Source organism: Kogia breviceps, chromosome 5 (genome assembly GCF_026419965.1).
Source record: "Kogia breviceps isolate mKogBre1 chromosome 5, mKogBre1 haplotype 1, whole genome shotgun sequence".
NCBI lineage: Eukaryota > Metazoa > Chordata > Mammalia > Artiodactyla > Physeteridae > Kogia > Kogia breviceps.
This window is the reverse complement of record NC_081314.1, coordinates 65,692,576-65,718,792: the sequence shown is the minus strand read 5'-3', so window position 1 is coordinate 65,718,792 and position 26,217 is coordinate 65,692,576. Positions and strand designations below refer to the sequence as shown.

Below are 26,217 nucleotides of genomic sequence, written 5' to 3'. Positions count from 1 at the left end.
GGGAACACCAGCACAGAGAGGCACAGAGATCAAAGTAGTTTGAGGAATAGAATATCACAAGAAGGACTGAACAGGTCAGCATCTGGAAAACCAGGGTTGAGGTTACAGCAATAATTATGTAGGGAGAGCTTTTTAATTATTATCACATAAAAACAAATGGGGTTTATTGTTTGGCAGGGTAAACAGTAAATATACTGTTTTGTTTTTGAGATGAAAACAAAGACTGACATACGCTAAATAAACTCAGCGACAATTAGCCAATGGCTAGAAGTGTTATAGATCAGTTATACAGGTTTCAGCTCCTAGGGCACAGAGTGATTAACTTCCTTTTTGCATCATGCTCACGCATCACATCACCCTTCCTTTTGAGCCAACACTTGGCCTCAGACTCCTTCTGTGGCAGCCACTGCCAACTGCTGAGAGCTGGGACACGAGATCACACCTATTTGTGCTCCTTGTCATTTCATTCTATCTGCTCCGAAATGTCAGAATGGGTACTGACACAGCTATGGGTTTTGCCAGAAAATAAATGCAAAGCTTTTGGAAGAGAGACCAAAGGATTCATTCGTCCGTTCATTCCTTTTTAAAAATATGTTTTGATATGCACCATTTTTAAAGTCTTTATTGAACTTGTTACAATATTGCTTCTGTTTTATGTTTTCGTTTTTTGGCCGGGAGGCATGTGGGATCTTAGCTCCCCTGACCAGGGATCAAATCCGCAACCCCTGCATTGGAAGGGGGAGTCTTAACCATTGGACCGCCAGGGAAGTCCCCGTCCATTCATTCTTTTCAACAAATATTTATGTTTCATGGAAGAAAAGGAGTGAGACTGAATTCACAGATGTTAACAGTAAAGTAACATCCGACCTCATGATGGGCAGAGGTTAAGAACTGTAAGGTTTCCAAATTAGCAGCCAACAAACTCACCTGTAAAAAAGAAATTGTAGTGCACATCTCCTTCCACAGCGGGGCACTCCAAGCTCATCACTGAAAACGCCCGCAGTGTTGCTTCAGCGAGCGGTTAGGGAACAAGTGCTTCCCGTCTTTTCTCCATACCTAGGGATTATTAAGTGGGTAAAATTAAAAGTACATTGGCAGGGCTCTCTGTGAATGAGGCGAAGCCATTTTAACATCAATCCCTATGGTTCCAGGAACTTATTCTAAATTAATTCATGTTTAAAAATCTGACAGAAATGTGTTAAATTTGAGAACAAATTGGACTTCAGATCTGTTTGGGTCTCCATTATACAAAGATGAAATAATTATATAAAAGATGGACAAATTTGGGGGCAAAATAATTCTCATTCAAAGCTTTATTATGGTTTATCAGAAAACTACAGTCAGCTTCGCCTCAAACGGTCATGCCTTCATCAGAATGGGCAATATAGCATTCAAATTACATTTGGATAAGCTAAATTTTAGATAAATATGAGTCAGGTCTCAACTCTTATTCAATATCTTTATCCCTGTGTCTGGGACAAAAATCTTTCAATATTTCCAAAGGCCCGACAGCATTTCCAAATCAGCAGTGCATGAAGCTGGGACCGCGCGGCTCTGATGATGCAAACACAAGTGTATGCGGTGGCCCTTATAACTTGTTTTTCGCATTACAAAATGAAACGATTAAAGGGGCGACCCTTACCTTTCCTAGTAAATAAAAGATTTTGAGGACCAAATCCTGGAAGGCTGGCATCAATGCTGCCGGCCGTGCTGACCCCCTTCCGAGCAGCGAGCGCGGCGCCCGGGAGCCCACGAGTTTCCGCTGGAGAGGGGCGCGCTGAGCGCTCCCCACCGCTCGCCCGGGCAAACGGAAAGGGCTAATTGCTTTGCAACTGAACAGAGAATTTAAAAGGTAGCATTAAAAGCCCAAGGGAGCAGAAGCCCAGATTGTGGAGCCGGCAGAGCGGCGGGCTTTGAGGGTCCCCGGGGCTAAAGGGGAAGGGACGGCGCGCCCGGCCGCGGGCAGATGCATCCTGGGCTCCCGCGGCCCGCGCCCGGGGGGCGGCGGCCGCATCAACATCTTCCCACTTGGTTTAAGTTTATTCTGGGCCGCCGCGAGCTGGAACAGGAAATGTTCAGTCTTTCATGTCCGTTGGCGGGTTGCACTTCTGCACCTCCCGGCGAGCACTGTTAGTCAGTTGAGTTCTACCGCGTTTGAAGTTCACCATTTATTATTAAAGAGAAGTGGCAGTGATTAGTTCTGAGCCCTCATAGAGCTAAATAAATATTTACCAAATAACGAGATTCAGCCCTACAAAACCGGCTCGAACAGGTTTCTGAAATGCCGGCGAGGACCCGAAGTGCCTCCGCCAGGCAGGAAGTGGAGCTGCGGCCTTCCGGGCGGAGGCAGCCCTCTAAAGAAGGGCCAGTCGCTGGAGACCTTTGTGAGTCCCGGCAAAACGTAGAAAATCCCAGCCCTAAATCCAACTCGGTGGGCTGCGGTTTTAAATGATTTCAGGGACGTCCCTCCCTGGTGGTGCAGTGGTTAAAAATCCGCCTGCCAATGCAGGGGACACAGGTTCGAGCCCTGGTTGCGGAAGATCCCACGTGTCGGCGGAGCAACTAAGCCCGTGCGCCACAACTACTGAAGCTGGGGCGCCTGGAGCCCGTGCTCCGCGTGAAGAGAAGCCTGCACACCGCAAGGAAGAGTAGCCCCCGCTTGCTGCAACTAGAGAAAGCCGGTGCGCAGCAACGAATACCCAATGCAGCCAAAAATAAATAAATAAATTTTTAAAAATGCATATAAATGATTTTATAGGCTGTGTTTCTCTTATAAAGGCAGAGGTGAATGTGCAGCTAAACTTTGAACTTTCCTTTTAAAACAATTTAAACAATAAAGTAGCATTTTATTGCTCAAACAGTTAAGAGGGTTGATTTGTATTGCTTCCAACATTAGGATTTTCTTGGCCCCAGTGAGGCAGGCTGGGAACTGGGCCCCTTTACTGGGACCTGGGCCCCTTTGCTGCAATGCTTGCCCTGGACACACTGCTCCTCCAGCAACAAAATACAAAGAAACTGTATGGGACTAAAAATAACTGCATGCATGCCCAATTAGGGCAAATTCTGGACCCAAAATATAGAAAGAGACCAAAAAACCCAATTGCCACTTTTGAAGAGCCTGGAGCAAAAGCAGGGTGTTGGGAGCAAAAGCAGGGTACTGAGCATGCCTCCTGCACACACCACCACCAGAGGGGTGGGCAAAACTTCTAAGCCACCCCTCCAGCAGGACCCCTGGACACACCGCTACCCTCACCCCATATAAAGAACAAGATTGCGCCCCTCCAGGAGCAACCAAGCAAGGGAACCTGTTGTTTGTTCTCGCTCCCCGCTGCTGCAGCAGGGGCCCCAATAAAGCGTTTCCTGAATTTCTTGTCTGGCCTCTAGTCAATTTCTATTGATTCAGGAGGGCCAAGTGCCCTGGTCGGTAACACCAGTATGCTCCAAAATATACTCAGATTGTGAACATTGAAAAGAGCGTATTTAGATGGCTTATTTGGCAAACAACTTACAAGATGGCATCGTTGTCAAAAGCATTCATGGTGGTTATCTTTAAAACCTTTTTTTCCCTTAGTATTAGACAAATACTTTAGAGGATGTAGAATATGCAAGTATTCGCACATCAGTATCATGCTATCGGTATCTCCAGTTTTGTATCATGATTTTTTCAGCCACACTTTTTTCGCAAGAATATTCTATTGACATTAAAAATTTCTAGAAAACATTACTAATTGTTGAACATTAAGGTCGTTCCCAGATTCCACAATTATAAATAGCACAGTTGACATAGTTATACATAAGTCTGTTTGCATCTTTCTGATTAGTCTGTTAGGAAAAATGCTCAGGTATGGAATTACCAAGACAAGCATATGAAAAAATTTAAGCTTCGTAGTGTATCTTGCCAAATTTATAGAATGTAAATTGAAGGCATTTAATAGGTAAAAAACCATTTTAATTTGAATTTCTTTGGTTATGAGTTGGGTTTAATATACTCTGAGTTCTTTCAGAACAGGGCCATTTTTTGCTCATCACTGTATGCCTGGTGTCTGTGTAATACCAGGTACATACTTGGTACTCAATAAATATTTGTTGACCGATAAGTAAAAGATGAATAAATGTTAGCAGGATGGTTGAGTTTCTTTTTTTGTCAATTTCTTTTTCATATTGTTCAGTTATCGATTATTGTGACAGTTGTTTTTCTTACTAATTTAAACTGTGTTTTACATAATTAGGATTTAATCTTTTGTCATATATGTGGCAAATCATGTACCCTCCCCAAAGCATAAATATGTGTGTTTGTGTGGGTGTGTGTTTGAGTACTTTTCGATTTCCAGAAGTTAAAAAATAATAATTTCGTAAGTATTTGTGACATCCGTTTTTTAAAAAAATAATTAATTAATTTATTTAAAATTTTTGGCTGTGTTGGGTCTTTGTTGCGGTGTGCAGACTTCTTATTGTCGTGGCTTCTCTTGTTGCGGAGCACAGGCTCTAGGCATGTAGGCTTCAGTAGTTGTGGCACGTGAGCCCAGTAGTTTTGGCTTGCGGGCTCTAGAGCTCAGGCTCAGTAGGTGTGGCTCATGGGCTTAGTTGCTCCGTGGTATGTGGGATCTTTCCAGACCAGGGCTCGAACCTGTGTCCCTTGCACTGGAAGGCAGATTCTTAACCACTGTGCCACCAGGGAAGCCCGACACCCTTTTTTTTAAAAAAAAATTATGTTTATTTATTTGGCTGTGCTGTGTCTTAGTCGCGGCATGCGGGATCTAGTTCCCGCATGCGGGATCTAGTTCCCTGACCAGGGATCGAACCCGGGACCCCTGCATTGGGGGCGAGGAGCCTCAGCCACTGGACCACCAGGGAAGTCCCTGTGAGACTCTTTATCACATACACAAATTAATTTGCTATAGCTGTGCAATCTAAGATTTGAGGCAGTTTTATATATTTTAGGCAGTACATTCTCCTTGTTTACCAAGTTTTTCCTTGGCCTTGAAGTTTTTCCAGGACGTAATGCGTCACGTAAAAGGGCATTGCAATTTTAGTCTTAGTCTGACAAACGCTAGGATCAAGACCTGTTGTCATACCAGGGAAAGATCTGTCAACTCCTTAGTTCCCAAACAACTATCTAATAAATGCTTCTTGCTGCTCTTCCATTTGCCCTTTTGTTTTCTTGTTCACTATTATTAAAGACATGAATAGAAAAAGGATCTTTGCTTCTTAAGGGGTTTCCTGCACATATCTCATTCCAAATGAACATGTAATCCCCTTTGTTATTCCACCTGGTTGTGGTTGAAATGACATAGTGTTAGGGACTGTGGGATGGAAACGCGTTGCAATTATTCCAAGTAGTAATGATTTAAAACTTTGGGAGTATGGATAGCTAATGGAGAGAGACATTAAGCCTTAGATTTCTTTTCTTTGCTAAGCATTCCCAGAAATAAAAGAATGATATAGGAGCCAAAAACTTGTCTAAGGCAAACACTACAGTATTTAAGTCACAAAAGCTGACAAGATTGCCTATTCTATGTACTTTTGTAAGCTTAGGCTTGAGGCTTAGAGATGGGAAAGGAGCTCACTTGGAGTAGATTTTTTTTTTCTTCTTCTTACATCAGTACCAGTTTGGGTTACCTGAAGCTCTGTTTAATTTTGTCTTTACTCTAGACATAGAGCAGTTTCTACCTGAGACACTGCTGGCCTGAACTAGAAAAACTTCTGTGAACCCAACACTTGTCTTCTGTTCAAGGGATACACACCATGTGGGATTGTTTAAAAATAGTTATTCAATTAAGCATTCAATAAGCATTTAGCATGTGCTTTCTGGGTTGCTTGTTTGACTTTTTCGGATGCTGAAGGATGTAGGCTTTAGTGGGAAAGACTGTGAAGGAGAGTTAACCTGATCAGATTCTGAGTGGTTTAAACGCTATCTGTCCTTCGAGGCCCCTTGAGTTCCTGGAGTCTTCTTGGATAACTCTATAGTCAACACTGACATGTTCCTTTCTGTCTACCTTTCATTCAAAAATATTGAAGCCAAGTATGTATAGTGAACAACATCACAGGCATGGTTTTTATTTTCATACAGTTGACTTTCCAGTAAGAGGAAACAGGCAATAAATAAGGACACAATTAAATATGGCAATTTCAGATGGTGAAAAGCTCTGTGAAGAAAATGCATGCCAGAGAATGTGGTAGGTGGGGTGAGCAGCTGGCTGATGCTGGATGGTCAGGGAAGGCTTTTTCAATGGACAACACAGGACCCAAGATCCTACTGAAAACAAGCAGCCAGCTGTATCAGGGGAGGGACTGGCCACTACAGAGGACAGAAGGCAGGTAAGAGCTTGGATGATTGAGGAATAGAAAGAAGACCAGTGTGTCTGAGGCTATTGAAAGTGAAGATGTGCGGTAGGAGATGGGGTCTCAGAAGTCGGCAGGCCTCAGGACATCTAAGCCTTTGTGGTACTTTGGTGAAGAGTGTACTTTTTCTTTTTTTCCTGCTAAGTGAAATAGGAAGCTATGAGAAGATTTTCAGTTTCACAGTACAAGCTCTGATTTGGGTTTTCAAGCGATGGTTCGGATTGCCGTATGGCAAATTGACAGAGGACGTGAGAAGTGGAGTTAGAAGGACCAGTTGAGAGTCTGGTACTCCCTCATTTTCAAACTAACGCTCTGAGGGGTTCCCTAGTAGTGGGTTACAAGCTCCTTTAGGACGAGAACATGCTACTTCTCCTCTTTCTATTCCTTTTCCTCATCCTTCTTTCTTTTTTTGTCTATTACTCCTAGAGGCTCAAACAGTGTTAGCAACATAATGGGCTCAATCAAAACTTGCAATGATCTGGATGACTTTTCTGCAAATTACTGCCATGACTTTTTGGATGTAGAAATGGCCCGGTGTATTTGCCATTTGCTTTGAATGTGTGGAATCAAGTAATTTCAGCTCCTTGGAAGAAGGTAATTGCATAATGAAGAGGTGATGTTTTCTTTTTCTTTTTTTCCCTCAGTTCTATTGAGGTATAATTGACAAAAAAAATTATAATTTATTTAAAGTGTACAGCATGATGAACTAATGGAGCTATACATTGCAAAAGGATTCCCACCTCACACATTTATTTTTTTTCCTTTTTGGTAGGAACACTTAAATTCTACTCTCTTCACAAATTTCAATTATACAATACAGTGTTATCAAATAGTCACCATGTTATACATTAGATCCTCAGACTTTAATCATCTTAAAACTGAAATCTTGTACACTTTTATCAGCCTCTCCGTATTTCCCCTACGCCCCATATCCTGGAAATAATTATTCTACTCTATGTTTCTATGAATTTGACTTAACGACCCTTTCAATGCACTATTGAATTTGGTTTGCTAATATTTTGTCGAGGATTTTTGCATCTATGTTCAAAAGGGCCATTGGCCTATAATTTTCTTTTCTTGTAGTGCCTTTCTCTGGCTTTTGATAGCAAACTAATGCTGACCTTGTAAAATGAGACTGGGAAATGTTCCCTTCTCTTCAGTTTTCTTGGAAGAGTTGGGAAGGGTTGGTATTAATTCTTTAAATGTTTGGGAGAATTCACCATTGCAGCCATCTGTTTTTTCCTGTGTTGGGAGGGTTTTAAACACTGATTCAATCTCCTTACTAGTAATTGATCATTTCAGATTTTCTATTTCTCTTTTTAATAAATTTATTTATTTATTTATTTATTTGGCTGTACCGGGTCTTAATTGCGGCATGCAGGATCTTCACTGTGGTATGTGGGATCTGGTTCCCTGACTAGGGATAGAACCCAGGCCCCCTGCACTGGGAGTGCAGAGCCTTAGCCACTGGACCACCAGGGAAGTCTCTGGATTTTCTATTTCTTTATGAGTCAGATTTGATAGGTTATATGCATTTAGGAATTTATTCATTTTCTAGGTTATATAGTTGTTGGCATGTAATTGTTCATAGTAGTTTCTTACGATCCTTACTATTTCTGTGTTATCAGTTGTAATGCCTTCTCTCTCATTTCTGATAAAAATCATTTCTGATTTTTATCTATTTGAGTATTTTTTCTGTTTTTCTTAGTTAGTCTAGCTAAACTTTGTCAATTTTGTTTATCTTTTCAAAGAACCAGCTCTTAGTTTCATGGATTTTTTTTCTCTAGTCTTTGTAGTCTTTTTTTCATTTATTTACACTCTGCTTTGCTGCTTCCTTCCCTCTACTAACTTTGGATTAGTTTGTTCTTTTTCTAGTTCGTTGAGGTGTCAAGTTAAGTTGTTTATTTGAGATCTTTATTTATTCTTAGTATAGGAATTTATTGCTGTAAACTTCCCTCTTAAAACTGCTTTAAGTTTTGGTATGTTATCTACTTCTATATTCATTTGTCTTAATTTTCCTTTTGATTTCTTCTTTGTCCCATTGGTTGCTCAGGAGCATGTTGTTTAATCTGCACATAGTTGTGAATTTTTCCGTTTTTTTCTTTTAATTCATTTCTACTTTTGTACCATTGTGGTTGGAAGAGATGCTTGATATTTCAGTCTTCTTAAATATATTAACACTTATTTTGTGGCCTAACACATGATCTATCCTGGAAAATGTTCCATGTACACTTGAGAAGAATGTGTATTCTGCTGCTGTTGGATGGAATGTTCTGTATATGACTGTTAGTTTAGTGTGTAGGTTAAGTCCAGTGTTTCCTTATTGATTTTCTATCTGGATAATCTATCCATTGACAAAAGTGGGATATTGAAGTTCCCTATATTATTGTATTATTATCTATTTCTCCTTTCAGATCTGTTAATATTTGCTTTATACATTTAGGTGCTTTGACGTGGGTGCATAAATATTTATAAGTGTTATATCCTCTTGATGACTTGACCCCTTTATAACTGTATAGTGATCTTATTTGCCTCTTGTTACAGTTTTAGCTTAAAGTCTATTTTGTCAGATGTAAATGTAGCTGCCCCTCCTCTCTTTCTATTTTTATTTACATGGAATATATTTTTCCATCACTTCACTTTCAGTCTATGTGTGTTTGTAAAGCTGAAGTGAATCTTTTGTAGGCAGCATATGGTGGGATTTATTTTTTAAATTCGTTCAGCCACTCTATGTCTTTTGGTTGGAGAATTTAGTCTAGATTTAAAAAATTATTTATTTATTTTTATTGGGGCATAATTGATTTATAATATTTTATTAGTTTCAAATATACAATATAGTGATTCAAAAATTTTGTGGATTATACTCCATTTATAGTCATTATAAAATATTGGCTATATTCTAGTCCATTTACATTTAACTTAATTATGGAGTTACTATTGCCATTTTATAAATTGTTTTCTGGCTGTTTGTAGTTTCTTTTTTCTTCTCTTGCTCTCTTCCTTTGTACTTTGGTGTATTTCTGTAGTGGTCTGTTTTGATTCCTTACTTTTTATTTTGTATCTCTGCCATAGTTTTTTGTTTTGTGGTTACCATGAGGCTTACATAAAACATCTTATAGCTAAAACAGTCAATTTAAAACTGATAATGACTTAACTTCTAATACATACAAAACTATATTTTCACTTGCCTCCCACATTTTATGTTTTTGATGTCACAATTTACATCTTTTTATGTTGTGTATCCATTAAGAAATTATTGTAGTTATAGTTATTTTTAAAGCTTTTTTCTTTTAATGATTATACTAGAGTTATAAGTGACTTACTTGTCACCATTACAATCTTAGTGAATTCTGAATTTAACTATATATTTACCTTTACCAATGAGTTTTATACATTCATGTGTTTTCATGTTATTGAGTATGCTTTTATTTAAACTTGATCAATTTCCTTTAACATTTCTTGTAAGACTGGTCTAGTGTTGATGAACTCCTTTGGCTTTTGTTTGTATCTCTCCTTCAATTCTAATGTGAAGGACAACTTTGCCAGGTAGAGTATTCTTGGTTGGGAGCTTTTTAATTTCAGCACTTTATTTGTTTGTTTGTTTTGTTTTGTTTTATGGTACGTGGGCCTCTCTCACTGTTGTGGCCTCTCCCGTTGTGGAGCACAGGGTCCGGACGCACAGGCTCAGTGGCCATGGCTCACGGGCCCAGCCACTCCGCGGCATGTGGGATCTTCCCAGACCGGGGCACGAACCCGTGTCCCCTGCATTGGCAGGCGGATTCTCAACCACTGCGCCACCAGGGAAGCCCATTTCAGCACTTTAAATACATCATCCTATTCCCTCTAGCTGGCAAGGTCTCTGCTGGAAATATGCTCTCAGTCTTATGAGAATTCCCTTGTATATAACAAGTTGTTTTTCCCTTGCTGCTTTTAAGATTCTTTCTTTGTCCTTAACTTTTGATGATTTAATTATAATGTATCTCCATGTGGGTCTATTTAGGTTCATCTTATTTAGTACTCTTTATGCTTCCTGCATCTGGATGTCTGTTGTTTTTCCCCACAATAGGGAAAATTTCAGCCATTATTTCTTTGAATAAGCTTTCTGACCCCTTTCTCCCTCACATCTCTGTAATGCATGTATACATCTTATTGGTGTTGTACCAAAAATTCCTTAACTTATTTTATTCTTTTTCATTCTTTTTCCTTTTGCTTCTCTGACTGAGTGAATTCCACTGCCCTGTCCCCAAGTTCACTAGTCCTTTCTTCTGATTGATCTAGTATGATGTTGAACACCTCTATTGAATTTTTCAGTTAAGTTACTGTATTCTTCAGCTCTATGATTTCTGTTTGGTACTTTAAAATATTTTCTATCTCTTTGTTGCTCATGCATTGGTCTCCTGATCTTGGTGAGCATTTTTATAACAATTATTTTGAATTATCAGGTAAATATGTTTCTGGAGATTTATCTTGCTCTTTTGTTTGGAACACATTCCCTGTTTCTTCATTTTCCTTGGCTCTCTGTGTTGGCTTTTCTACATTAGATAAAAGAGCCACCTTTCCCAGTCTTAACAGACTGCTCTCATGTAGAGGATGAAACTTGTGAATCAGACTGGCCCAAGCTCCTGGTTGTTTCTTGAACTTCTGTGATTGTCCAGCACCATCCTTGTTCTTTGAGGTATGCCAAGATCCATCAATGTCCCAAAGGATACTGAGGAGAATTGCAGTCAGCACCTAGATGCAGGTTGATGAGCAGACAGACTCTAAGCAGTAGCTAGTAAAGTATATATTTGAGGATGAGTAGTTTTTTGGTTTTTTTTTGTTGTTGTTGTACGCGGGCCTCTCACTGCTGTGGCCTCTCCCGTTGCTGAGCACAGGCTCCGGACGTGCAGGCTCAGCGGCCATGGCTCACGGGCCCAGCAGCTCCGCAGCATGTGGGATCTTCCCAGACCGAGGCACGAACTCGTGTCCCCTGCATCGGCAGGCGGACTCTCAGCCACTGCGCCACCAGGGAAGCCCATAGTAAAGTATATATTTAAGCCAGGAAAAAATGTCCAGAGAAAAACTGGGTCATGAGCAGTTTTGCCTGCTTCTCTGCACTGAGCCCTGGTGGTGGTACATGTGGTAAGTGCTCATACTTCTGTTAAGAACTGCTTCTTTGTTTGCTATAGCTTTGTGGGTCTTGTGGAACCAAGCCCTACTGGCTCTCAGAGCTAGGTGTTTTGGGGCCTATCCCTCAGATATGATCTTTAAAAGCTGGGGCAATAAATGTGCAGTTCAAGCCCTTTGCTCCTCAGGGAGAAGCTGGGAGTTGGGGGTTCTCTCTTGATTGTATGGTTCTGTACCTGGGGTGAGGTTTATGGCAAGAATATGTCTCTGCCTATCCTACTTATTTTGATGTAGCTATTTTCTCATTTTCCCAATGTTGTAGGGGTCACTCAGTTAGTTTATGGAATTCTCTCAGAGGAAACTGCACTGTGTGTAGCTGTACATTTGGTGTGGCCATGGAAGGAGGGAAGTTCAGGTGTCTCCTATGTTATCATCTTGGTCCCTCCATCATGTTTCTTAACATGCATTCACTAAAATGAATATTTGCTCCTTCTTAAAACTATTTGTTGTCTCATATTTAATGTAGTAATCGAAAGGTTGGAGGTCTTTTGTAGTTATATGGAAACAGATTCATTATTTCATCTTGCCATGCACTCTTCAGTAGGAATGATTAACCCCTGGCCTCAAACCTATTTCGCACATTTTTTTTTTTTGAGGTTCATATGCTAAATTTAATCCAAGAAGTTTTGTGATGTGGGATGGGAATTGCAGGAAATTTCTTTTTTTTTTAAATTTTAATTTAACTTATTTTTTATACAGCAGGTTCTTTTTAGTCATCAATCTTATACACATCAGTGTATACATGTCAATCCCAATCACCCAATTCATCACACCAACCCCCCCACCCCCCTGTGGCTTTCCCCTTTTGTGTCCATACGTTTGTTCTCTACATCTGTGTCTCAATTTTGGCCCTGCAAAGTGGTTCATCTGTACCATTTTTCTAGGTTCGACATATATGCGTTAATATACGATATTTGTTTTTCTCTTTCTGACTTACTTCACTCTGTATGACAGTCTCTAGATTCATCCATGTCTCTACAAATGACCCAATTTCATCCTTTTTATGGCTGAGTAATATTCCATTGCATATATGTACCACATCTTCTTTATCCATTCATCTGTTGATGGGCATTTAGGTTGCTTCCATGACCTGGCTATTGTAAATAGTGCTGCAATGAACATTGGGGTGCATGTGTCTTTTTGAGTTATGGTTTTCTCTGGGTATATGCCCAGTTGTGGTATTACTGGATCATATGGTAATTTTATTTTCAGTTTTTTAAGGACATTCCATACTGTTCTCCTCAGTGGCTATATCAATTTACATTACCACCAACAGGGCAAGAGGGTTCCCTTTTCTCCACACCCTCTCCAGCATTTGTTGTTGGTAGATTTTCTGATGATGCCCATTCTAACTGGTGTGAGGTGATACCTCATTGCAGTTTTGATTTGCATTTCTCTAATAATCAGTGACGTTGAGCAGCTTTTCATGTGCTTCTTGGCCATCTGTATGTCTTCTTTGGAGAAATGTCTATTTAGGTCTTCTGCCCATTTTTGGATTGGGTTGTTTGTTTTCTTAATATTGAGCTGCATGAGCTGTTTATATATTTTGGAGATTAATCCTTTGTCTGTTGATTCATTGGCAAATATTTTCTCCTATTCTGAGGGTTGTATTTTCATCTTGTTTATGGTTTCCTTTGCTGTGCAAAAGCTTTGAAGTTTCATGAGGTCCCATTTGTTTACTTCTGTTTTTATTTCCATTACTCTAGGAAGTGGAACAAAAAAGATCTTGCTGTGATTTATGTCATAGAGTGTTCTTCCTATGTTTTGCTCTAAGAGTTTTATAGTGTCTGGTCTTACATTTAGGCCTCTAATCCATTTTGACTTTATTTTTGTGTATGGTGTTAGGGAGTGTTCTAATTTCATTCTTTTACATGTAGCTGTCTAGTTTTCCCAGCACCACTTATTGAAGAGACTGTCTATTCTCCATTGTGTATCCTTGCCTCCTTTGTCATAGATTAGTTGACCATAGGTGCATGGGTTTATCTCTGGGATTTCTATCCTGTTCCATTGATCTATATCTCTGTTTTTGTGCCAGTACCATATTGTCTTGATTACTGTAGCTTGGTAGATAGTCTGAAGTAAGGGAGTCTGATTCCTCCAGCTCTGTGTTTTTCCTCAAGACTGCTTTGGCTATTCAGGATCTTTTGTGTCTCCATACAAATTTTAAGATTTTTTATTCTACTTCTGTAAAGAATGCCATTGGTAATTTGATAGGGATTGCATTGAATCTGCAGACTGCTTTGGGCAGTATAGTCATTTTCACAATATTGATTCTTCTAATCCAAGAACATGGTATATCTCTACATCTGTTGGTATCATCTTTAATTTCTTTCATCAGTGTCTTATAGTTTTCTGCATACAGGTATTTTTCTTCCTAGGTAGGTTTATTCCTAGGTATTTTATTCTTTTTGTTCCAATGGTAAATGGGAGTGTTTCCTTAATTTCTCTTTCAGATTTTTCATCATTAGTGTATAGGAATGCAAGAGATTTCTGTGCATGAACTTTGTATCCTGCTACTTTACCAAATTCATTGATTAGATCTAGTACTCTTCTGGTGGCATCTTTAGGATTCTCTATGCATAGTATCATGTCATCTGCAAGCAGTGACAGTTTTACTTCCTCTTTACCGATTTGGATTATTTTTATTTCTTTTTCTTCTCTGATTGCCATTGCTAGGACTTCCAAAACTATGTTGAATAATAGTGGTGAGAGTGGACATCCTTGTCTTTTTCCTGATCTTAGAGGAAATGCTTTCAGTTTTTCACCATAAAGAATGATGTTTGCTGTGGGTTTGTCATATGGCCTTTATTATGTTGAAGGAAGTTCCCTCATGCCCACTTTCTGGAGAGTTTTTTATCATAAATGGGTGTTGAATTTTGTCAAAAGCTTTTTCTGAATCTATTGGTATGATCATATGGTTTTTATTCTTCTATTTGTTAATATGGTATATCACATTGATTGATTTATGTATACTGAAGAATCCTTTCATCAGTGGGATAAATCCCACTTGATCATAGTGTATGATCCTTTTAATGTGTTGTTGGATTCTTTTTGCTAGTATTTTGTTGAGGATTTTTGCATTTATATTCATCAGAGATATTGGTGTGTAATTTTCTTTTTTTGTAGTATCTTTGTCTGGTTTTGGTATCTGGGTGATGGTGGCCTCAGAATGAGTTTGGGAGTGTTCCTTCTTCCGCAGTTTTTTGGAAGAGTTTGAGAAGGATGGGTGTTAGCTCTTTGCTAAACGTCTGATAGAATTCACCTGTGAAGCCATCTGGTCCTGGACTTTTGTTTGTTGGAAGATTTTTAATCACAGTTTCAATTTCATTACTTGTGATTATTCTGTTCATATTTTCTATTTCTTCCTTGTTCTGTCTTGGAAGGTTATACCTGTCTAAGAATTTGTCCATTTCTTCCATGTTGTCCATTTTATTGGCATAGAGTTGCTTGTAGTAGTCTCTTAGGATGCTTTGTATTTCTGTGGTGTCTGTTGTAACTTCTCCATTTTCAATTCTAATTTTATTGATTTGAGTCCTCGCCCTCTTTTTCGTGTTGGGCCTGGCTAATGGTTTATCAATTTTGTTTATCTTCTCAAAGAACCAGATTTTAGTTTTATTGATCTTTGCTATTGTTTTCTTTGTTTCTATTTCATTTATTTCTGCTCTGAGCTTTATGATTTCTTTCCTTCAGCTAACTTTGGGTTTTGTTTGTTCTTCTTTTTCTAGTTCCTTTAAGTGTGAGGTTAGATTGTTTGAGTTTTTTCTTGTTTCTTGAGGTAGGCTTGTATCGCTATAAACTTCCCTCTTAGAACTGCTTTTGCTGCATCCCATAGGTTTTAGATAGTCGTGCTTTCATTGTCATTTGTCTCTAGGTATTTTCTGATCTCCTCTTTGATTTCTTCTGTGATCTTTTGGTTATTTAGTAACGTATTGTTTAGCCTCCACGTGTTTGTGTTTTTTACGTTTTTCTCCCTGTAATTGATTTCTAATCTCATAGTGTTGTGGTCAGAAAAGATGCTTGAAATGATTTCAATTTTCTTAAATTTACCGAAGCTTGATTTGTGACCCAAGATGTGATCAATCCTGGAGAATGTTCCATGTGCACTTGAGAAGAAAGTGTAATCTGCTGTTTTGGGATGGAATGTCCTATAAATATCAATTAAATCTATCTGGTCTATTGTGTCATTTAAAGCTTATGTTTCCTTATTTATTTTCCTTTTGGATGATCTGTCCATTGGTGTAAGTGAGGTGTTAAAGTCCCCCACTATTACTGTGTTACTGTTGACTTTCTCTTTTACAGCTGTTAGCAGTTGTCTTATGTATTGAGGTGCTCCTAAGTTGGGTGCATACATATTTATAATTGTTATATCTTCTTGGATTGATCCCTTGATCATTATGTAGTGTCCTTCCTTGTGTCTTGTAACATTCTTTACTTTAAAGTCTATTTTATCTGATATGAGTATTGCTACTCCATCTTTCTTTTGGTTTCCATTTGCATGGAATATCTTTTTCCATTCCCTCACTTTCAGTCTGTATGTGTCCCTAGGTCTGTAGTGCATCTCTTGTAGACAGCATATATTTGGGTCTTGTTTTTGTATCTATTCAGCAAGCCTGTGTCTTTTGTTTGGAGCATTGAATTCATTCACGTTTAAGGTAATTATTGATATGTATATTCCTCTGACCATTTTCTTAATTGTTTTATGTTTGTTTTTGTAAGTCCTTTTCTTGTCTTGTGTTTCCCACTTAGAGAAATTCCTTTAGCATTTGTTGTAGAGCTGGTTTGCTGGTGCTGAATTCTCTTAGCTTTTGCTTTTCTGTAAAGCTTTTGATTTCTCCATCAAATCTGAATGAGATCCTTGCCGGGTAGAGTAATCTTGGTTGTAGGCTCTTCCCTTTCATCATTTTAAGTATATCATGCCACTCCCTTCTGGCTTGCAGAGTTTCTGCTGAGAAATCAGCTGTTAACCTTATAGTTATAGTAACCTTATAGTTCCCTTGTATGTTATTTGTTGTTATCCCCTTGCTGCTTTCAATAATTTTTCTTTGTCTTTAATTTTTTCCAAATTGATTACTATGTGTCTTGGCATGTTTCTCCTTTTGGTTTATCCTGTATGGGACTCTCTGTGCTTCCTGGACCTGGGTGGCTATTTCCTTTCTCATGTTAGGGAAGTTTTCGACTATAATCTCTTCAAATATTTTATCTGGTCCTTTCTCTCTCCCTTCTCCTTCTGGGACCCCTATAATGCGAATGTTGTTGCATTTAATGTTGTCCCAGAGGTCTCCTATGCTGTCTTCATTTCTTTTCATTCTTTATTCTTTATTGTTTTGCAGCAATGAATTCCACCATTCTGTCTTCCAGGTCACTTATCCGTTCTTCTGCCTCAGTTATTCTGCTATTGATTCCTTCTAGTGTAGTTTTCATGTCAGTTATTGTATTGTTCATCTCTGTTTGTTTGTTCTTTAATTCTTCTAGGTGTTTGTTCTTTAATTCTTCTAGCTCTTTGTTAAACATTTTTTGCATCTTCTCGATCTTTGCCTCCATTCTTTTTCCGAGGTCCTGGATCATCTTCACTATCATTATTCTAAATTCTTTTTCTGGAAGGTTGCCTGTCTCCACTTCATTTAGTTGTTTTGCTGGGGTTTTATCTTGTTCATTCATCTGGTACATAGCCCTCTGCCTTTTCATCTTCTCTATCTTTCTGTGAATGTGTTTTTTGTTCCACAGCCTGCAGGATTGTAGTTTTTCTTGCTTCTGCTGTCTGCCCTCCACAGCAAGATGTTTTTTGATTCACCAATGTCTCATTGTGGCTTCTCCTTTGTCTTTGGATGTAGGGTATCTTTTTTGGTGAGTTCCAGTGTCTTCTTGTTGATGGTTGTTCAGCAGCTAGTTGTGATTCTGGTGTTCTCACAAGAGGGAGTGAGAGCATGTCCTTCTACTCTGCCATCTTGGTTCCTCTGTGAGTCTTTTATCTATTACCCACATTTGCTATCTTACTCAGTGATGATAAAGATCTCAGAAATAGTGCATCTTTAGTTGATACACTAAAAATACTTTTCACTTTTCCATATTCTATTTATATGGTTGTAATTTTGGTGTCTCCTAATTCGTTAGCCCTAACCATTGAGGTGCTTATGTAGGTCCTGAGATGTTTATGGTAATCTTTTGTGATATTCTGTCCCAGCTTACACTAAGTGAAGACTAAGGGGTGATGTTGAAATCACATCACTCCAAATTCATATGTTGAAATAACCCCTAATATGATAGTATTTGGAGGTGGGACCTTTGGGAGGTGATGAACTCATGAAGGTGAAGCCTTCATGAATGGGATTCATGTCCTTATAAAAGAGACCCCAGAGAGCTCCCCCTCACCTTCAGCCATGTGAGAACCCAGTAAGAAGTTGATGAACCACTAAGCAGGCTCTCATTAGACAACAGATTTGTGCCTTGATCTTGGACTTCCCATACTCCAGCGTTGTGAAAAACAAATTTCTCTTGTTTATAAGCTATCCAGTCTATGCTATTTTTGTTATAGCAGCCCAAACTGACTAGGACAATACCTCATAATGTGTCTTTGAGAATTAAATGAGATGGCATATATAAAGTATTTGGCATATTGTTAATGCTCAGTAAATGTTTACTATTGTCATTAGGTTATTTTCTTATTATAGTAGTGATACCTATTCATTACAGCCAGTTAAGAAAATACAGAAAAACAAATCCTCCTACACTGTTGGTGGGAATGTAAATTGGTGCAGTCACTGTGGAAAACAGTATGGAGGTTCCTCAAAAAACTAAAAATAGAGTTGCCATATGATCTAGCAATCCCACTCCTGGTCATATATATTTGGAGAAAACTCTAATTCAAAAAGATAACACTCCCCAATGTTCATAGCAGCACTATTTAAAATAGCCAAGACATGGAAGCAACCTAAATATCCATCAACAGATAAATGGATAAAGAAGATGTGGTATATATACACAATGCAATATTACTCAGCCATAAAAAGAATGAAATAATGCCATTTGCAGCAACATGGATGGACCTAGAGACTATCATATTAAGTGAAGTAAGTCAGAAAGAGAAAGACAAATACCATATGATATCACTTATATGTGGAATCTAAACTATGACACAAATGAACTTATTTACGAAACAGAAACAGACTCACAGACATAGAAAAAAACTTATGGTTACCAAGGGGGAAAGGCAGTGTGAGAAGGATAAATAAGGAGCTTGAGATTAGCAGATACAAACTATTATATATAAAATAGTAAACAGCAAGTTCTTACTGTATTGCACAGGGAACTATATTCAATATCCTATAATAAACCATAATGGAAAAGAATATGAAAAAGAGATATATATATGTGTGTGTATATATATCTGAATCACTGTGCTGTATACCAGAAAATTACACAATATTGTAAAGCAACTATACCTGAATAAAAAAGAGAAAGAAAATATAGACAAACAAAAGGAAATAAAATTATGCATAATTCCATAATCCAGAGATAAACAGAGATATCTACTCTCAATCATTTTCTCTGTATATATTTTTATTTCACAAAATTTGATTTTGTGAATTTATATGTACCTATTGTTAACAGCTTTGTACATCATTATATAATCTTCTAAAAGTTAATCAAGACTAGATGAATAAAATTCTATTGTATAAGTGTACTGTACTGTAGTTTATCCTACGAAATCTCTTTTGTTTGATCTTTATGATTGTTTCAATTGTTTTGCTGTTGCAGAGAGTCCTGCAATAAGCATTCTTATACAAACTTCCCCCCCAGATATCTGTGAAAATTTTGTTAGTTCAATCATAAAAGTGTAGTTGCTCACTTGAATAGTATCTATGTTTTTAGGATTTTGGATCCTACTGACTAATTGGCCACCAGAAAGTTGTTAAAATTTATATTTTAATCAGCAGAATATGAGAGTAAGTGTTGCCCTGTACCTTCATCAACACTAGGCATTTAGCTTTTAAAACAAACTTTAGCTCATTTCCTTAATACTTTTTGAGGCACTATTCTAGGCATGAGGGTACAGTAGTGAAAAAAACAGACAAAAATCTCCCTGCTCTCATGAAGCTAACATTGAGTATGTTAGATGATGTAGTTGCTGTAGAGGAAAATAAAGCAGAGCAAGAAGAAACAGAATGTTTGTTTTGTGGGGTTGGGGGAAGTGCAATTTCATGCAGGGAACCAGTGAAGTTCTCACTGAGAGGTGAATTTGGGCAAAGACCTGAAGGAGGTGAGAAAGTGGGTCTTGAGGATATTGTGAATTTTCCATGCAGAGGGAAGAGCAAGTGCAAAGATCCTGAGGCAGAAGCATTCTTGGCATGTTTATGAAATACTATGAGACCAGTATAGTCGGAGTGAGATGCATAAAGAGGAGAATAAAAGGTGATGAGGTCAGAGAGGTAGCTGAAGCTTAGGTCATGTAGGGAACATTACACCATTATAAGGACTCTGAATGCCACTCTTCATGAGATGGGGAGTCATTGCAGATGTTTGAGCAGAGGAGAGGCATCATCTACCTTACATTTAAAGGATTACTCTGCCTGCTGTGTTGAGAACAAATTGAAGGGAGACAGGATGAAAGTAGTAGGGAGGCTGATTAGAAGGCTATGGCAGTAATTTAGAAAATAGAGGTTGGTAGCTTAGACCAGGGTAGTAGCAGTACAGTTGATGAAAAGAAGTCCAGAAGTAGGTGCAGTGAAATGACGAGAGATTTGCTGATGAGACAAAGAGAGGAGGCAAGATTTTTTGTTTGTTTGTTTTTGTTTTTGGCACTACACAGGCCTCTTACTGCTGTGGCCTCTCCCATTACGGAGCACAGGCTCCGGACGCGCAGGCTCAGCGGCCATGGCTCACGGGCCCAGCCGCTCCGCGGCATGTGGGATCTTTCGGGACCGGGGCACGAACCCGTGTCCCCTGCATCGGCAGGCGGACTCTCAACCACTGCGCCACCAGGGAAGCCTGAGGCAAGATTTTTGATTTGAGCAGCTGGAAGGATGGAGTTACCATTCACTGAGATGAGGAAGACAGCAAAAAGAATAGGTATGGGGGTATATTAGGAGCTCAGTTTGGGTATGTTACCTTTGAGATGCCTTTTAGATGTCCGTGTGGCAGTGTTACATGTAGAGTTGAATACACGAATCTAAAGTTCAGGGGAGAAGTTCGATGTGGAGGGAGTAGTGGTTTAGGGAGGTGCATGGCTAAGGTTTAGGGATAATTTTTTTATGGTGTGATAGATTATACTGTTTGTTTGTTGATGGAAATGATCCAATAGAGAAGGAAAAACTGATGATACTGGAGAGGAGAGAATAATTGGTGCAATGTCATCAAGTAGGTAAGAAGGAATGGGATCTAGAAGACAAATGGAAGGGTTGTCTTTAGATAGCAACAGAAACAATTCATCTGGAGTAACGGGAAGGAAGGCAGAATGGTTGAGTGTGTACACAGGTTTATGGCTAGACATAGTGGCAGAACCTTGTGGAATTTCTGTTTAATTTGCTTCTATTTTCTTGGTGAAATAAGTAATAAAATGGTCAACTGAGAATGAAGGAGCTTGGACAAACCCACTGAGATCCATTGAAAACACATCACTCTTGCAGCAGTGTGGGGGATGGGTTGCAAGGGGCAATGCCGACCTGAAGAGACCACTGTAGTCATTCTCAGCGGGAGATGCTCAGGATCTGGATAGGGAGGTGGTGCTAGACATGAAGAGAATGCATACATTCTAGCTATGTTTTGGAGATAGGACACTCAGAACTTACTGATGGATTGGGAGTGGGTGCGAGGGAAAGGATATCAAGCATAATACTGTTTTGAAAAGCATTCTAAAAAGCCAATAAATTACAATGGCTTCCATTATATGGAAATGAAGGCCTGGGAGCTCACAGTATTTTGAGTCAGCTGGAGCACACTACAGATCTTTTCTTTTCTAAAAACCCCTCCTAACATTCTGATAATCTTTGATTTTCAACATAGTATGGTTAAAAAAAACAGCACACATGATTTAGAGAAGTTGTTGATAATCATTGGGCTCGGTGAGTGGGTAGTATATCCTTGTTTTGCAGATGAAGAGACTGAGGCCCAGAAAGGTCAATGAAGCTAATTACAAATGTTGGGGGGGGGGGAATTAAACAAAAAGTTCTTATTAATTTAGAATAATGAAAAGCAATTTACATCTTAAATTGTAGATATTAACTACATGCTTATTTTGTTTTGTATAACGCCTAGGACAGAATCCCATGCAAACAGGTGCTTAAGAAATATATTTGACAATGATTCTGCATGATGCATTAATTGCCATTAATTGTTTAAAAACCCTTCTAAATATGTATAACAGATCTCACAATATTGGCAGCCTCTTACATTAAGGTTATATGATTCTCTAGCTCTTCCTGGAAGCAAGAGAGATTGGGAACTTAGGTGTCACACAGGTAAGATACTCTTTCTTAGATAAAAATGTGAAACTGAGCAGACCTATGTAGAGGCCTTCCTCGTGACAGAACCCCAGTGTGTCCCCTGCTTATTAGTGATGAAAAAAAAGACTGTGGAAACATACTGTGGCCTTTTAGGCCCTCCATGAGTAGAGAGAGAAAGAAACAGGCCCTAGCAGTTGATGACTAGAAAAGCTAAGGAATATAGAAATAAAGATAGGGCAGTCAGCAGAGAAATAACCATAACTTAAACAATAAATCAGCCTCAAGGACTCTCAGTTCCATTTCAAAGGTAAAGATAAAGTCTAATGCACATTCCTCAGTTGTTTTACAGAAACCAGACCCCAACCAGACAGAGAATGATGACCATGAGCATGTAGCCCCCAGACTGACTGGAGCCTGAAGACTGATAGCGTGATCAATCTCTGTGATCTCACCTGTTTACCTCACTACACACCAATCAGAAGACTGCATGAACTGATCACATTCCCCATGACCCTCATCCTCACTTTGTCTTTAAAAACCCATCCCTAGGGCTTCCCTGGTGGTGTAGTGGTTGAGAGTCCGCCTGCTGATGCAGGGGATATGGGTTCATGCCCCAGTCTGGGAAGATCCCACATGCCACAGAGCGGCTAGGCCCGTAAGCCATGGCTGCTGAGCCTGCGCGTCCGGAGCCTGTGCTCTGCAACAGGAGAGGCCACAACAGTGAGAGGCCCGTGTACCACAAACAAACAAACAAACAAAAAAACCCATCCCTAAAAACCATTGAGAAGTTTGGGTCTTTTGAGCATTAGCTGCCCATTCTCCTTGCTTGTCACCTTGCAATAAATGCTACACTTTCCTTCACCACAACCTGGTGTCAGTAGGTGCATTGGGCAAGTGGACCAAAGTTTGGTTTGGTAACAAAATTGAATGTTTGTTATGTCCTGAATCTCTGCTTTCAGCAGAAAAGTAAAAAGTAGAAAGTAACTTTAAAACACTGATTTATTGAAGTTTCACATAGGATCCTAATTTTTTTGGTTTGTACCTAACTCAAAATTTGAGTGTTTGATACTGGAGTTTCAATCCTATGTTTTAAAAGAACTATTGCTGTGCCAGTCACCCTTGTTTCTGGAATATGGTAACTTCCCCTAAAAAAGCAAACATTGGCAAAGTACTATGGTATAATATAGTTCATATTTTTTTATTTGTTGCCTTAGAACTTTTTCCTTCACTAACTTAAAAATTTTTTATTAAGCACTCTCTAAATGTCCATTTTATGGGGGCAAGGCTTTGTGTTTCCAACTTGAATATCAGCCCTTTGAGGATAAGAAAGATTCTCTATTTCTGAGCATGCTTCACATAACACAATACATAGTAGTTATTATGAATGTTACTTCAATAAAAAAATAATTGAAATCCTTAAACTTTAGTTTTTCATTTAGAAGATATGCTTTAAAATGTCACTTTTCCCTCTGTGTACAAACATGTATGTACAGAACCACATTGTCTTTGGATTCATCTACCTCTGACAATTAATTATCTAATTAATTAATCATCTGATAATTAAAATGACCTCCTTTTGGCTGATATTGGATCCCAAGAAAGGTTCAAAAGAAACTTGACACATCATGTTGTGTCATGTTCCATTGTGAAACACCCCTGCTGTTTCTCATATTATGTCATATCTGATCACATGATGGTAGTATTAAGTTGAACAAAACATGGTGACATATCAGAAAACAACCCAGTACATTCGATTTATGTGAAGTCACTCATTCTTCACTGTTTCAAAATGGTATAGTCACTAGGCAAAGTTGGCAAATTTAGCATGTTTTAACCATCAACAAATCTAGGATTGCTATTTGTCAAGCAATTCATATACTGGAGTTAGCCCTTTTCTCAATTTTGAATTCAGGATTTTGATTATCGCATTTTGGACACATATGGGTTTATGCGGCTTACAGTTCTTGCATGATCCTGTATTTCTGTCTACAGAATTCTTAAGTTAGCATTCATTCTCACAGTGGAAGAAGTAGAGTTTTTTAGTGGATTTCGGACATACCACTTTTCTCCCTCTGTCTCCAAAAAAAGTGATTAACAAGAATTATTAGACTTGAAATGGAAACTCTGCAGGAAAATTCTAATTTCATAGTCTTCATTTGGTATTGTATATTCACGGCAGCCTCTGTTATGGCAGTATTATTGCCTTTATATTTATGGAAACATTTTTGGTTGCAGGGTGGTGTACTGATTTCCAAAATGAAACTAGGATTCCATGGCCTGTGGAATACATTGAGCCCATGGAGATATAATACATCTTTAGCATTGTATGTCAAACATTTTAACATACAGTATGCATGAGCTTTAGCTCAAAACTCCAATTTTCACTTACTGTGATTAATGTATTATGTTATTATGGAGTAATATGGAATTTAGGGAGGACCTACACAGTACAAGTGACCTATCTATGGCTGACACACTGTATCTTTAACAAGCTACAGATGACATGGGTCTCTTCTCAAAGGGGATATTGGCTTTCTGTATATAATTAATAACAAGAAAACTGTATCCTGACTTTAAGGTCTGCAGTAGCATCCTGGAACAAAAAGGGCCATAAATTAACATCAATTATGCATTAAAGTTCCAATTAACCTGGCTGACACTGATATACTTTAACAAGGCACATGTAGATAAAAGAAGAAACTCTCTAATTACTTGGAACAGGACCTTATGACCCATTCTGCTCTTTTATCCCAATTCCAACCTAATGAAGATTGAAGAGAGAGGGAGAAAGTTCTGCAGAAGGTGACAATGCAGCACCATAAGATATCCTCTGGGATACCATTTTACCATCAAAAACTCTTCACCATGAATATTCTATTATATTTATATTCTTAAAAACAAATACCCTCTGGGCTTCCCTGGTGGCGCAGTGGTTGAGAGTCTGCCTGCAGATGCAGAGGACATGGGTTCGTGCTCTGGTCCAGGAAGATCCCACATGCCGTGGAGCAGCTAGGCTCATGAGCCATGGCCTCTGAGCCACACGTCCAGAGCCTGTGCTCTGCAACGGGAGAGGCCACAACAGTGAGAGGCCCGGGTAACACAAAAAACAAAACAAAACAAAAACAACAAATACCCTCATTGAAGAAGACGGGTATTATAAGGTTGAAAATGATGTCATCCTTTGAGATTTCCCAGCAGAACCTGTTGAGCATATTATAAACTTGAAACGGAAGCCCCCCATTCTGCCTAGACCTGCTTTAGATTCATTCTCTAGGAGAAGAGTTCATTGGTTACTATTACCTCTGCATTGCTCACTCTCTCTGTCCCTCAAATCTTTGGACAGTCTTCCTGTTTCCGTTTCATTTGGGGAAAGCATTCTGGTCCCTGGTCCCCATCTGTTCTCCAGGTGGCTCTTTGGATTTTGTTCATTTTCGTCTTCTGTCCACTCCCTGGGCATCTTGCCCACTTACTTCTCTAGGTTTTCGTGTCCCTCCTGGTGTCCCTTGGTCAGTTAGCTTCATTCAAAATTGCATATGCAACGTCTAGGCTGAACATTACATGCATTGAAGTATTTCTTCACCTGAAAACACAGAAATAGCAGATGAAGATGTGTTTAGAATGGATGGGAAAGAAAATGTGGTGACTGGGCTACAGGGGAAGTGTGGGAGCAGGATGTATCCCAGTAACCTGAGGAGCCAGAGGAGGGAAGGACACACAGAATAAATTAAGAACTTATTTGTCTTTGGAACATTTATCTTTCTGTGGATCATTATCAAATGTTATCCTTTGCTTTCCTGCAGTGATCTCCTATTACAAACCTGCTCATTTCTTGATTTTTCCTGGAGGCTCTGCTCTAACACACCCTCCACAGTAGATGGAGGAGCCTTGTCTCACTTACCCTGTATTCAATCAGGCTTCCCTGCTCATCCCCATTCCTCCTCCCACCAAATAGCCCAAGGCATAAATACTTTCTTCAAGGCTCTTCCCTGCCTACATCCAAAATGAGACTAACTTTTTATAGATATGAACTCAGCTTTTAGCCAAATAGGAAATTTAAAAAATCAAGAAATGCATCTAAATAAAGCAGAATTTCTACTTATACATTTGAATAAATATATCCAAGTTCTTTCAGGGCCACAGATATACGTGAATAGATACGTAGATCTATCTAAGTGTGAAGTAAGTATCTAGAACAGATGCTTATGAATAGAGATGAAAGTAGGCATATAGAAATTAAATGTTGACAACATATGTGGCCAATGAAATTATC

General features: G+C 38.9%; 1 pseudogene; it reads right to left on the bottom strand.

Moving 5' to 3' along the window:
- Positions 1-984: 984 nt before the first annotated feature.
- Positions 985-26,217, bottom strand: part of LOC131756820 (DNA polymerase eta-like) — a 171,604-nt pseudogene continuing 146,371 nt past the window's right edge.